The sequence below is a fragment of the Siniperca chuatsi genome, linkage group LG15 (genome assembly GCF_020085105.1).
Source record: "Siniperca chuatsi isolate FFG_IHB_CAS linkage group LG15, ASM2008510v1, whole genome shotgun sequence".
Classification (NCBI taxonomy): domain Eukaryota; kingdom Metazoa; phylum Chordata; class Actinopteri; order Centrarchiformes; family Sinipercidae; genus Siniperca; species Siniperca chuatsi.
Window position 1 is genome coordinate 3,898,433 of NC_058056.1, and position 15,491 is coordinate 3,913,923.

The 15,491-nt window shown below is 39.1% G+C and overlaps 1 long non-coding RNA gene and 1 pseudogene across 1 annotated transcript; one reads left to right on the forward strand and one right to left on the reverse strand.

Annotated features, from left to right (window-relative positions):
• The first annotated feature begins 1,135 nt into the window (after nt 1-1,135).
• Nucleotides 1,136-2,790, forward strand: LOC122861656. Its single transcript, XR_006374536.1, has 4 exons — nt 1,136-1,215; nt 1,430-1,546; nt 2,259-2,357; nt 2,574-2,790. It is a non-coding gene; the product is annotated as an uncharacterized LOC122861656 (long non-coding RNA).
• Nucleotides 2,791-12,668: 9,878 nt separating this feature from the next.
• On the reverse strand, nt 12,669-14,343 carry LOC122861646 (annotated as a pseudogene).
• Nucleotides 14,344-15,491: the final 1,148 nt, after the last annotated feature.

Sequence of the window (15,491 nt, forward strand, 5' to 3'; positions counted from 1 at the left end):
AAATGGTACCTAAAAAATGTCACTCAGTTCTAGGAACCTCTGGTCAAAGACTATGATGTTTTTCTAGCTAATACCACGAATGGCTGAGGGCCACTGCCGCTAAAAGCAAAACAGTTTTCAACATCAGACATGTTTTCTTTTGGTTATTAACAATAGAAATTGCTGCTTGGCAGCCTCTGTGACTGCAATCAACTCCCCTAAATGTCAGACATTTTCTTCAAGTTGAGCTCACAGTGACTGCACTGGGGTGAGGCTGGATTATCTTCACTAAACATGCCATTACTCAGCACAGTTTGAGCTGTGTGGACAGGGAAAGCTTTTCTTAGTACACAACTCCTGTCATTAACAGGGTAAATGACACTTTGACTAATGCTAAAGACTATCTTTAGAGCAGAATCATTTGCTTCTGCCCTTCGAATAGATGCTTAATGAAAGGCAGGCATCAATGACATCTTGTTTTCCTTTCATCTGTGTATTTCCAACATATGATAGTAGTATCAACTGTCAAACATTGACTTCCCTACAAACACATTATGTATTGGCAACATTGCACTATGGTCATAATTTGGTAAGTTGGTAAGATCTTCTTGAAAATGTGAGAAATCCTACAGTACAGTCAAAGGTTGATCCACAATCCTGAGCAATGCAGCACAATTCTTCCCATTTTTATGTGTTTGATTTATCCTATACCGGTATGATAATATTACTTCAATATTTGGATGGTACTGACCCCTCCCTCTGTTTAGGATCAAATATCTGATTAGATACTCACTCACACTCTCATTTACACTCCAGTACTATGTACTGAATACTGCAATAACTCATCTACTGCTCTGTTAACTATTTCTGTCCATAATTTGCAGTACTTAATATTCATTGCACTACTGTTCTGCCCAGTCCAATTCATTATTGTACATATCCATCAGAATATTTCTGTTTATAGTAATGCCATCTGTATATAATGTCCATAATACCACTTATAAAATATTTTCTTAATATTACGCCATCCTGCATTTATGCACATACTTTATATCCTGCACTTGCTTATTGCACTTCTGGCTAGACCTAAACTGCATTTCGTTGCCTTGTACTTTTACATGTGTAATAACAATAAAGTTGAATCTAATCTTATCTAAAACAGTGCTTACAGTGCTCTGCTTGACCACCTCATCTAGTCTGCAGAGGAGTTCCCCGATGAGGATGACAAGGTCTCAGGTAAATGATTGACATAAACCTGGTGTGTATCTGCCCACCTTTTCCAATTTAGACTTATTTAATTTATTGACAATGGAAAATGGTTGTGTAGTCAAATAGTATTTTCATTGACAAGAGCTTTTTGAATTTTAATATGTTGTGTATGTGATGTATCAAGGGCTTTTGTCAGGAGTATTTCATGCTGAAAGCAGGTGCTCTGCCCCCTTCTTTTCAGGTTGGGATAGTGACACTGCTACTGCTGGTCTACCTTCTGCCACCACCAAGTAGAAAGAAGGGACCTGTGAAGATCAGTATCATGGAAGCTGTGGACCATGTCGTCAAGTTTCATAAGGTCAGTGTGTCCTGATATCCATGTTTAATCATCCAATAGGCAATAGTGTAACCCCAGCTCCAGATACAAAGAAACATTTTGGCCAACTATCATGTCCTCCACTGCAAACAATGTAACTATACAGGTGGGTTGTCTCACAGGTAGAGAGTCACATGATGGGGTCACATGACTGTTCAACATACACACTGAATAGAGTAAATCTCAGAGAGGAAATATTATGCTGAATTTTGCTCATTGCATGTTATCTCTACATCTCTATTGACCTTGTGGTTTTTATCAGTTATCAGACTCAACAAATCTGTTGCTGTTAGCAACAGATTATCTGTTAGCCATTTTTGCTCATATTTCCATAGTTTTTGCCCATTTCCAGGCTTTGCATTGACTGTGCCACACCTTATAATGCACTGCTGTAGAAATAATGTGTGATCAGTATTACAACCATTTGTATTGAATACCAAGGCACAGTGGATTCCTGCACTTGAGGTCATTCATTGCTCCCCAACCCTTGTGTACAACATACAACTACATAGTTAACACTGAGTGGCATTGGATGCTGAGCTATGTGCTGGGTGTAGACCAAGTGTCCTGTTGGAACGGATTGCCCTGCATCAGTTAGTTTTGTACTGCTGGCATTGTCAAAACACAATTACAATTTTAGCCTGCTGCGTGTTACTCTATTTTTCTTACTTGGTCCAATTTTATATCCTTTCAGCTTCCACACATGGCCTTATGACTGTTATCCCAGTGAAGCATCTGAGGTCCAGCCTTCCTCACTCAAGACATGCCTGAGACAAGAGTGACTGTATTCTAGGTAGAACAATGCACTGGAAGTCTGTAAATTTAGGCAGTGTGATTTGGAACTGTATAGTACATAATATATGACTCTACTGAGCTCTTCTAACATTATTAAATAACTAACATGGAAAGCATTTTTGAAACTTAATTAACATGTAAAAATCTAGTGTTCTTAGTGATTTGTTTCCTAATGTAATTTTTCCTGCCTAATTGTGTCTCTCTTGTGCTCCAGGATCATATCTCACCTGTCTGCCAGCCAGCCTGCCTGCCTGCTCTTAACCCTTCATCCACCAGTCATCTCCAGCTAGCCACGCCATTCCCTCTCACTCATCCACATTGCTCTTGTCTCTCCAGCCATACCTCACCGCCCTCTGCCTCAGCCAGCTGCCTCTCTGCTCATTCCACCCCCAGTCCCTGCTTCCCTTACAATAAATACCCTTTTCAATTAATCTACTTCTGCGTTTGGGTCTAATCTGCAAATTGATAACACCTACAGAATGTTTGCAAGCCCTTAAAAAGTCTTAAATTTATTTTTGTTCATGCAGTTGCCTAATACATCATGACATAATATATCATGGTAATAAAAGCCTGCAATGTGTCCATTTCTTGGACCAAAATATTTGGACACATGTCAATGTTGTTGTTTAGATAATTGTAAAAATGCCAAGTAGCTAAGACTACAACTTGCATGTGCTTAATTGTGTGGCAAAATGTTTTTCTAAGAAGCATTTAAAATGTTTAAAAAAGTCTTGTGGGGTTCCTAACTGAAATGTAGTATGTAGTTTTACTTCCTGTCTTTGTTTGCTTTTCCCGCCAGTTTTGATTGTTTGCCCTGCCCTTCTCCCCTCACCCAAGTGTATTTAAGTCTATGTGCTTCTTTTGTTCTGTGCCAGTTTGTCTTTGTACATGTGTCAAGCGTTCCAGCCCTTTCGTAGTGTTTCTAGTGTTTTGGACTTCTTCAGTGTTTCTAGTGTTAGTAATGGACTTCCCCTGTATTTCTTGGACTTGACCCATTTCATGGACTTTTGGATTTTGCCTACTCCATATCGGATTTGTTTGCCTGTTTGGACTGCTCTCCTGGTTTAAACCATTGCCTGCCTCACCATCCATGTAAGCTTTTTGTTCATCAATAAATCATTGAAATTCACCTGTTCTGCCTCAATATCTGCATTTGGTTCCAACCGCTTGTTACCTGCTTGACATGACGTGACAATTTCATTTGTAGGATAGTATAGAGATTAAATTACCACACCATGATAGGCCTATTCATTATATTACCTCATTGAATGTAATGTTTTTAGAATGTAATTGTAAAGTATCCACAACATTGTTTTGTGACGTTGCAGCAACGGGGCCCTGGTCTTATGTTTTTACGTAAATACTACGTAATTTGATATGTAAAGCAGACGTTTACCAATAGAGGATGTTAATAGTACGTTGCCCCAACCATATTTTGTTTGTAGGCTTGGAGCTGAGAATTTCAATATTATCTATTGGCAGAGAAAACTGCATTGTCTCCTGCTGGACTGGAAGAGTTAAAAATCACATTCTAAGTTACTGTATCTGGCTCATGTACAGAGTAACAGAGTAGGGATTTCTGGCACAACTTCACCTATTTCCAAGGAGAAATGAAACAGACTTAAGGCCTGTTCACACCCATAATTAAAATGTCAAAATGTTGTAGACATATTAGTTCATTTCACTGGAATGGAACTGGAACTGGAACTTTGATGTGAATTTGCGCTATTGACCAATATTGTGTGACAGGAGTAGATGGTACAAATACTCTGATAAACTGTGTAAGCTTACTGTCTAGTTAGCAACTGAGCTAATAAAGTTGCTAACTGACAGTTAGCAAGCTATCTAGCTCAGAGACATGGACATTTAACCGTGTCCTTGAAATCACTCCCTATTTATTATGTAATGCACTGTCTTTACTGTGCCATTTTATTTCAGTGTAAATTTCTACCTTATGTATTTCCTTCAAAAATTCCCACAATAGAACAAAAAAAGACTTTCTGCTAACAATCTCACATTTTGCGTGTGTCTGAAATCTCAATTTGCTGACAATTTAAACTACAGAGTGTTTATTACAGTTATAGGGAGTAACGAATATGTTCCCAGTCAACTATCATGTTAGTGATAAGTTTTGTGTTCCAACAAAACCTTGCCTTCTGTCTCCAGCACTCCACCATTACATCCCAATGAGTTTTGGTTTTGTTGTCTTTATTAGGGTCATCATACAACACATTACTCTATAGTAACAAAATAATGTGATTCACTGATCTACAGGAAAAGTGCAATGAGATAACTTATGTTTTGAATTGGCGCTATATAAATACAATTTTATTGAAAATTGAATTAGGTTGGATAGTTGAATGAAAATTTCGCACACCCACCATGATGGGCCATGAGGTAATATCTATTGTTTTGTTAAGGGACCTCCTGCTGCTGCTGTGTGGTTCAAGTAGGAAGCTATAAGCTCATACAAAGACCTCCCAAAAACTCAAGACAAATGATAAATTACAGAAACAAGCCCAGAGTGACGCTTATTTTTTTTATAAACATTATATAGTATGTTTAAAGATCACTGAATGTCATTCACATAACTCAATTCAGACAATAGATACATTCAAGACATTTCTAGGCTTATAATTCAACATTCTGATTAATAGTGGGTGGATTGCAGGTGGGTGAAATAGTCTGGAAGTTTTTATTGTATTTTATTATTTGTAACCCACAGAAGACAATCCAAAATGTGTACCATAATACACAAACATTTTACAATCCACAAACATGTATGTTTTTATTTGTGTTGTGTATAGTCATATTTTGATTTTACATAAAATGATAGAGGTTTTACAAATGTAAATAGTTTCACCACAAAAATACACAAAAAGTGATATTTATGCATTTGTGGATCCATTTTTACATGTGAAACGGGTTTTGCACATTTGTAGAGTGCTTCCTGTCAGCTTGTGGGCCAGATGACATTTATGACTTCCCTCCTATTTATTTTAAATTTTGTCCAATTCGTACTGCGGCAGACCTGTAAAAAGGAGTCTTTCTTGCTGTGATAAATGGAACCAAGAACTCTGCTGTCTACCAAAAACTCCTGAAGGAGAATGTCCGGCCATCTGTTCCTGACCTCAAGCTGAAGCAAACTTGGGTTCTGCAGCAGGACTATGATCCAAAACACACCAGCAAGTCCACCTCTGAATGGCTGAAGAAGAACAAAATGAAGACTTTGGAGTGGCCTAGTCAAAGTCCTGACCTGAATCCTATTGAGATGCTGTGGCATGACCATAAAAAGGCAGTTCATGCTCAAAAACCCTCCAATGTGGCTGAGTTACAACAATTCTGCAAAGATGAGTGGGCCAAAATTTCTCCACAGCGCTGTAAAAGACTCATTGCAAGTTATTACAAACGCTTGATTGCAGTTGTTGCTGCTAAGGGTGGCCCAACCAGTTATTAGGTATAGGGAGCAATCACTATTTCACACAGGGCCATGTAGGTTTGGATTTTGTTTTCCCTTAATGATAACAACCTTCATTTAAAAACTGCATTTTGTGTTTACTTGTGTTAACTTTGACTAATATTTAAATTTGTTTGATGATCTGAAACATTTAAGTGTGACAAACATGCAAAAAAATAAGAAATCAAGAAGGGGGCAAACACTTTTTCACACCACTATATATAGTCAAACTTGTGCATTGCATTCAACCTGCACTGTTACAAAATATAATTATTTATGCATATGTCACATTTAATTTTTGCTCATGTCACCTTCATATATTTCATACACTTAATTTCTTTGTCCATAGTACAGTCCATATTCCCTTTGTCAATGACAAATATCTTAATAACAATATTTCATTTAGTTTTATATCCCATTTAAAACAATTTCTTTTCCATTTTGTAAATATAGTAATATTAAAATTAAATTTACAAATTTATTTTAGTTAACAGAAGAGGAGTTATACATAAAAACCTAAACAAAAACGCTGAAATAGCACAACAAAATAGGAGAATTAAATGTGGCCTCTTAAACATCAGATCTCTGTCATCTAAAGCTGTACTAGTGAACGACTTAATATCAGAGTATCATATTGACTTATTTTGTCTTACTGAAACCTGGATGAGTCATGAAGAATATATTAGCCTAAATGAATCCACTCCGCCCAGTCATATTAATACTCATATTCCTCGAGGCACCGGCCGAGGAGGTGGAGTTGCAGCCATCTTCGACTCAAGCCTATTAATCAACCCTAAACCTAAACTAAATTATAACTCATTCGAAAGCCTTGTTCTTAGTCTTTCACACCCAACCTGGAAAACACGACAGCCAATTCTGTTTGTTATAGTGTAACGCGCTCCTGGTCGTTATTCTGAATTTTTATCTGAATTCTCAGTTTTAATCAAGTTTAGTCCTTAAAACAGATGACGTAATTATTGTAGGTGATTTCAATATTCATATGGGCATTGAAAATGATAGATGATATTACATTCTATTGGCTTTTGTCAGAGTGTACATGAAGCCACTCACTGTTTTAACCACACCCTCAACCTTGTTCTGGTATATGGCATTGAAATTGAACATTTAATAGTCTTTACTTCATTATCCTTCTTTATAGGACCATTATGTAATAACTTTTGATCTGCTATTACTGGACTGCACGCCCTTAGGGAAAAACTCTTATTCTAGATGTCTAGCTGATATTGTTGTGGCTAGATTCAATGAAGCGATCCTATCTGCATTTAATTCAATGTTATGTCTCAATATAACAGAAATCGCAGCCCCATGCAAATCGCAGCCCCTCCCAAATTGACCTAGTTGATAGTGCTGCAGGCTCACTGCGAACAACACTCGATTCTATCACTCCTCTAAAAAAGAAGATAATAAAACAAAGAAGGTTAGCTCCATGGTATAATCTCCAAACCCACAAATTAAAGCAAACATCGTGAAAACTTGAAAGGAAATGGCATTCCAACAATCTGGAAGAATCTCATTTAGCCTGGCAAGACAGTCTTAAAACATATAGGAAAGCCCTCCGTAATGCCAGAGCAGCCTACTACTCATCATTAATAGAGGAAAATAAAAACAACCCCAGGTTTCTTTTCAGCAATGTAGCCAGGCTGACAGAGAGTCACAGCTCTATTGAGCAATGTATTCATATAGCCCTCCATAGTAACGACTTCATGAGCTTCTTTAATGATAAAATATTAAGTATAAACGTCCTTCATCACATCCTGCCGGTACCGATTTATCTTCAAACACAGGAACCTTAGAAACAGCTGTAAAACCTGATATATATTTAGACTGCTTTGCTCCTATCGACCTTCTTCAACTAACTTCAACGATTTCTTCATCTAAGCCATCAACCTGTCTCTTACACCCCATTCCAACAAGGCTGCTTAAAGAAGTTTTACCCTTAGTCACCATTTCTTACTGGATATGATCAATATGTCTTTATTAACAGGCTATGTCCCACAATCTTTTGAAATAGCTGTAATTAAAACTGTTTTTAAAAAGCCCACTCTTGATTCAGGGGTTTTATCCAACTATAGAGCTATATCTAATCTTCCCTTTGTCTCTAAGATCCTTGAGAAAGCAGTTGCCAATCAGTTGTGTGACTTTCTAAATAGTTTATTTGAGGATTTTCAGTAAGGATTCAGTAAGAGTGCATCACAGCACAGAGACAGCACTGGTGAAAATTACAAATTACCTTTTAATTGCATCGGACAATGGACTTGTCTCTGTACTTGTCTTCTTAGTGCTGCATTGGACACCATTGACCATCACATCCTATTACAGAGACTGGAACATTTAACATGCTTTGAAGGAACCACACTAAGCTGGTTTGAATCCTATCTATCAGATCGATCTCAGTTTTTTACATGTTAACAGTGAGTCATCAATGCATGCCAAAGGTAATCACAGAGTTTCCCAAGGTTCTGTGCTTGGACAGATTCTATTCACCTTTATATATGCTTCCTCTAGGCAATATTATTATGAAACACTCCATAAACGTTCATTGTTATGGGGATGATACCCAATTATATCTATCGATCAAGCCAGATGAAACTAATCAGTTAGCTAAACTTCAAGCATGCCTTAAGGATATAAAGACCTGGATGACCTGCAATTTTCTGATGTTAAACCCTAACAGAACTGATGTTATTGTACTTGGCCCCAAACACCTCCGAGACACGTTATCTAAAGATATAGTTACTCTAGATGGCATTGCCCTGGTCTCCAGCACCACTGTAAGGAACCTCGGAGTTATCTTTGATCAGAATTTATCATTTAACTCCCACATGAAACAAACTTCAAGGACTGCCTTCTTGGACCTACGTAACAAAAATAGGGCACATCCAATATTCTGCCGAAAATCGAGACCATGCATTTGTTACTTCTAGACTAGATTATTGCAATTCCTTATTATCAGGCTGCCCGAATAAGTCCCTTAAGACTCTCCAGTTGATCCGGAATGGTGCGGCACGTGTACTGGCAAGAACTACGAAAAGAGATCATATTTCTCCAATATTAGCTTCTCTGCACTGGCTCCCTGTAATATCCAGAATAGAATTTAAAATCTTTCTCCTGACCCACAAAGCTCTTAATGGTCAGGCACCATCATTTCTTAAAGAGCTCATAGTATCTTATTACCCCACTAGAACAATGTACTCCCAGAATGCAGGGTTCCTTGTGGTCCCTGAGTCTCCAAAAGTAGAATGGGAGAAAGTTATCAAGCTTCTCTCCTGTGGAATCAGGTCCCAGTTTGGGTTCGGGAAGCAGACACCATCTCCACATTTAAGAGTAGGCTTAAGATTTTCCTCTTTGATAAAGCTTATAGTTAGGGCTTGCTTGGGTGAGTCCTGAACCATCCTTTTGTTATGCTGCTATAGGCCTAGACTGCTCCTCTCTCATCCTCTCATCTCCATTTGTATGCATTTTTATCCCATTACTGCATGTCACTAACTCTACATCTTCTCTCTCCCCCATATTTTTGTGCTTTCTCGTCTCTCTCCTCTCTCCTTCTCTCACTTTCAGCAGGTGTTTCTGCCTCCGGAGCTGCAGAGACTGGATCTGTGGTTGTGGGCCACTTGCTGCCCCTGTTTTCCTGCTTGACAACTGCTACTACAATTATTATTATTAGTCTTATTACTATTATTATCATTATTATTCCTATTACTATGATTCCTATTGTTATTACTATACTACTATTACCATTATATTAATATTACCACATACCACCATCCTCTGTCAGTACCATTACATTATTATTATTTTAAAATTCTAGGTAGAATTTGCATTGTGCATGTTACAGTAGCTCGCCTTTACGTCAGTGCACACAGGAGAAAGTACTAGCAAAAAATATAATACACTATAAAACACTATAATAACAGGTCAGAACCTGTTAGTGGGTATAAGTATAAAAATAAGTAAGTAATAAATAAGTATAAGTAATAAGTAATAAAATAAGTGTGAAGTACCAAGTGGGTTTACCGGTTGATGATGATAATACAGTATACTAATACAATGCAATAAAATAAGTAATAAGCAGTGAAAGTTAAGTGTAGCTTATTGAGATTATTAAGATATTGCGCAGCAGTAATGGAGGTATATAATATCAATGTCAATAAATAGGAAAAACTAACATGGGAAAACTAAATATTGCACGGACTAACATGGGAAAACTAAATATTGCATGGAAGAGTAGTACACAGAATATTGCACAATTATTCAAGTATGGCAGAGATGTAATGATCAATGTCCAGTTTAATGACTTAGGGTCATACAGACTATCACTTAGAGGGAGGAGTTAAAGAGTTTGATGGCCACAGACAGGAATGACTTCCTGTGGTGCATTTTGGGGGGGATGAGTCTTCTGCTGAAGCACATCATGGAGTGGGTGGGAGACACTGTCCAAGATGGCATGTAGTTTGGCCAGCATCCTCCTCTCTGACACCACCGCCAGAGAGTCTAGCTCCACCCCCACAATATCACTGGCCTTACGGATCAGTTTGTTGAGCCTGTTAGCGTCCGCTACCCTTAGTCTGCTGCCCCAGCATGCAACAGCATACAGGATAGCACTGGCCACCACAGACTCATAAAACATCTTCAGCATTGTCCGGCAGATGCTGAAGGACCTCAGCCTCCTCAGAAAATAGAGACGGCTCTGGCCCTTCCTGTAAAGAGTGTTCTTAGCCCAGTCCAGTTTATTGTCCATGTGTACTCCCAGGTACTTGTAATCCTCTACAATGTCCACACTGACCCCCTGGATGGAAACTGGGGTCACTGGTGCCTTGGCCCTTCGTAGGTCTACAACCAGCTCCTTAGACTAGCACTGAGCTGCAGATGGTTCTGCTCACACCATGAGACAAAGTTTCCCACCACAGCCCTGCACTCAGTCTCATCACCACTGCTGATACACAGCAGAGTCATCAGAAAACTTCTGAAGGTGGCAGGACTCTGTGTGGTAGCTGAAGTCTGTGGTGTAGATGGTAAAGAGGAAGGGAGAGAGGACAGTCCCCTGAGAGGCCGCAGTGTTGCTGATCACGCTGTCCGACACACAGTGCTGCAGGCGCACATGCTGTGGTCTCCTAGTCAGGTAGTCAACAATACAGGACACGAGGAGGGCATCCACCTGCATCGCTGCCAGCTTCTCACCCAGCAGGGCTGGGTGATAATATTAATATTATTATATAATATTAAATAATAATAAAGAGTGAGGGAGTTGAATGATGGTACATGATAAACATACAGTATAAAACAACTTTAATTACAATAATATATGGAGGACTGCCCTGAGGCAGTATCAAACCCAGAACCGTTCTATCTAAAAGTGAAAGGGGTATTTTTGTCTGTTTAAATGCTTACAAAAATCAAAATGTTGAAGAAAAATCTGAAATATTCATTCTGCTGGTTTCAGGTATATTGTCAAATATTTTGGTGATTTTTGAACCTATATCTGACTATTATTAGGCTTACATTTGTGTATTCCATTAAATTAATGTGTTGCTTAGATGTATTCTTATGGCATGTATGATCATTTTAACCTTATTCTTTCAGCTGAAACCTGAGCAGTGTAACGGACTTGGGAGCACATAAAAAATAAATATAAAAACATAATTCAAGTAGGCTTACTTTCATATCTTATAAGTAAAACGTGTCCAAGGCTTTAGTGCTTCAATCAGTCTCTGTTGTAAGATTATATTGGCATACAACAGCACATGATATTGCATGAATTGCTTGCAGCAAACATAAAAATAAATTAAATGAAGAAGACAGGAGGGGGCCCTCCTACACAGCAGTACACTGCTGCTGAGGAGCTGGCCCTCTCCAATAATGAGGGTTGCCCTCTAATGGAAAGGGGTGTCTGTTCAGACTCTGGTGGAAGCTCCGAAAGGGCCTCATTTGTACAGGACATGTGTCAATGAGTCAATGTTAAACTACTGGATTGCTTATAAAACATTATTATTTCAAATATAAATTGTTGTGGAAGTAAGTAACATGTATTCACTTTCTCTACAGTTCATGGAGAGACATTGGTGTTGCTGCCACCACCCACTGAAACACTGTCCCATACAGTGGTAACTGTGAAAGCAACCTGTCATACACTGGCATGTCATCTGTGGTTGTTGATCATGGATTAAATAGACCATTTGCATGTGTTATTTTCTCAGGTGGAGGCCCCAGATGAGGAGACACTGTGTGCTCAGAGAGAGCTTTGTGGGTGCACATTAGTCCTTTGTTACCAATTTTATGCAGTCTTCAAGTTGCCCATCTTAACACAGATGGTTAGAGTGTAGACACTTGGCTGTAATTTATTTATCTTTAATTAAGTAGACCTACTTACTGGTGGTGGTCTGCACATGGGACAAAAACTGCTTCAAGTGCTCTCTATCCTAAAATGAATCAATTGCTCCTTTTCCTATGACAATTTTGCAGGAAGAGGGAAGTCCTCCTCACCCTGAGCCTGTGGCCTCCACTTCTAGGCCAACAGGATCACAAGCGGTATTATGTGTTTTGCGTGTAACGGTTGGAGTACAAGAAACTTGATATAGTATTATAGTTATAGTAACTTGATGAGTATAAAAAAAACACACAAAAAAGTTAAACTCGAGGTGGAGAAATTAGAGTATGAAAAGAAAGTAAATCAGTAACATAATTTATTTCAGGCTTGGAAAACTATTAAACTAAACTAAAATGTATTTTCGTTTGTTATAAGAATTGGACAACAAAAGATGATGGGGGAACAACATAAAGACTTGAATAGAAACTGAACAGAATGAACAGAAAAAAGGCCTGTTTGTGTGTCTTTTAAAGAAAAAATTGCTGTGCGATTGCCTCCCTCACAGCCCTGCCAGTGGGGTGGTCCAAGGTGATGCGGTCCACTACATTAGGGGGTTGGGGGTTAACAGGAGGGGCCCTCTCCTTCCTTACTGTGGCAATGTTGTGCAGTACCACACATGCAGAAATTATTCTGCAAGCCCGGTCTGGGGCCACTCTGAGCCCATTTAGGCAGTTGAAGCGGGCTTTAAGAATTCCAAATGTCATCTCTACCCTGACCCTGGTTCTGCTAAGGACCACGTTGAATCTTGTTTGTGGCCCTGCATCAGGGTCAGGATAGGGGGTCATTAAAAAGGGCTGGCAGGCAGGGGGTAGACAGGGGGTATCCCTGTCTTCCACCAGCACTCCACTGAACAGCCCTGAAGATAAAAGGGAATATTGCCATGATCAGTATCACAAAATGCAGTTTAAAGACCATAAGATAAAATAATATGCAATGTAGTTACTATACCCTGCTCAGGTCTGTGGCACAGTGCAGACTCCCTGAAGATCTGGGACTCATGGACTGAGCCAGGCCATTTAGCCTCAACGCTGGTGACCATGCACTGATGGTCACAAGTCACCTGCAAAAGCATTTGGGGTTAACAATACTTGTACAAGATAGCAGGATTAAAGTCAATGTGCATTTGAAAGGACTGCATGGTGGAGAGAAAGATAGTCCAACTGTGACACCTGTGCAATGTGAATATTTCCATATGTGCCAAAAAGGGAATGATCCGCGATACTGCAATTTCTGCAAACCCTTAGTGCCCAGATATAGTGTAGCCTACTTTATTTATTCCCAAAAGGACAGTTTTGTGTAACAGCGGCTATCACACAGGCTACATGAGAAAATGACAAAAGACACATGTAGCTTACAAAAACACAGGATGAGGTGTGTGTGTGTATTACCAATAAGAATACTACACTATATGAAAATAATAAGTAGAATAAAAATAGTACAATACAAAATCATTATATTGTTATCAATGTGCAAATTGAATGTAAAATGTGCATTGCGAATTACCATTGTGAAATAACTTCCGTTTCACATAATCGGCTTCATTCTCACCCAGAGGAGTGGAGAGGGGAATGTGTGCAGTCTATAGCACCGATCACTCTGTGAAACCCAATGAAAGGAGTAGGCTGCACTAATATACAACAGTACTGTACGCCATTGGGTCTACATTATTTATACATCAAATAGTCACATAGGTTAATGTCTACAGCTTGCCAGCTATGTCATAAAAGCCCTCTTTTATGGTTTGCATAGGCAAGTGGCCAGGGAACACGACAAAGGTGTCCAGCAACTCTGTCATAACATGTGCCACCTTGTGAATGGCAATGCATACGGTGTTCTTGCTTAGGTTTTCTGCATCACCCACAGCATACAAAAAGGTACCTGATGCAAAATGCAATAATGCAATGCATACAGTCTGTGGGACTGTGAGAGCACGACTGCCATGTGTCACATTGGCAATATATGTGTCGAGAAGCTGACACAGGTATGCCAGTCCCTCCGATGAGAATCTGTATCTTTCATAGAAAAACTTGTCGGGTAAAGGCAATAAGGGTTTTGCCGGTCTCTGAACACTTGCACCCTCCTAAGAGACCCTCTCACGATCCGAGCACCGAGCTCCACAAGATCTACGAATGGTGATGCCATTATCCAAGGGACCTGATTGGTCAGTAGACGATACTTTTATACGTGTTGATCTGTTGCTCTGCCATGGTAACTTATGCTGAACACCTAACCTGCTCCAATCTAAGATAAGAAGTGAACTACCGTCATAGGACTAAAAACCCAGGGTTATACGTGAATTTACCTCGCTAACCCCAAATCCTAATTTGTAGTATAGGCCCCTAGGTAGAACTTAATCACCAGTACAGTAGATGTTAGTAACAAACTGTGCCAAACCAAATGTCTTCACCATGCTGAACTGATTAAGACCCAAACCTGTTCCTAGTATTGACTGACAGAGCTTGAATTATCTGTGTGCACTGCTGATGTCATCAGTTATACATGCATGGTCTGTTATGGGCTCCACAGACTGTGAGACTCGACTTATTTTTAATTATTCACTACATTTGTCTGAGGTGTTTGTTCATGGACATTGGGCCTGATGCAAGAACCACTCGTACAAACAGATTAATCGTTAAGTGGCGCATCCAAGGGATTTAAGAGAATGGGCGGCATTTAACAATTTAGGTAGGAACGACACTCATGAGTGGTCACACAAGACATGAACAGATAGTCTGCCCCTCTGAAATAGTATAATATATAATATTCTGTTTACCATACCATCATATATGGCTTGCCAATTTACTTGATTTATGATTTGTTTGGCACATTTCAGTAGTCGCTAGGAAAATTCTCTCACTCACCTGCCTCAGCATTCATCAGGCTGAAATGGGTGATTCATTACGAGTTTGTGCAGTTAACAGTTTGATGAATCCAACTTGGAACGCTCACAAAAAAGAGAAGTTTAGGAAAAGAATACAAAAATGTTCTTGCATGAGACTTTCTGATGAAAGTCTGTTGCTCTGTTTGCATGCAGAGGCTCTCAATCATTCTCTGCTTAAAGACTCTCCCTGCTGTCATAAATAAACCAGTACATAAATCCCATCTCTCTTTGACTGAGCAAAAGTTGTTAACGCTAACCTGTGGCTATAATCGATATTTTTATAATAACACTGCATAAAATGATGTGTAAAACAATGTGAAAGCCGTAGCTCGTAGTGATGAACTTCCAGAGAAATTCATCTGAAACAAAAGTTACAGCTCATTGTTTAGCTGTCCTTCCCGCCACTTTA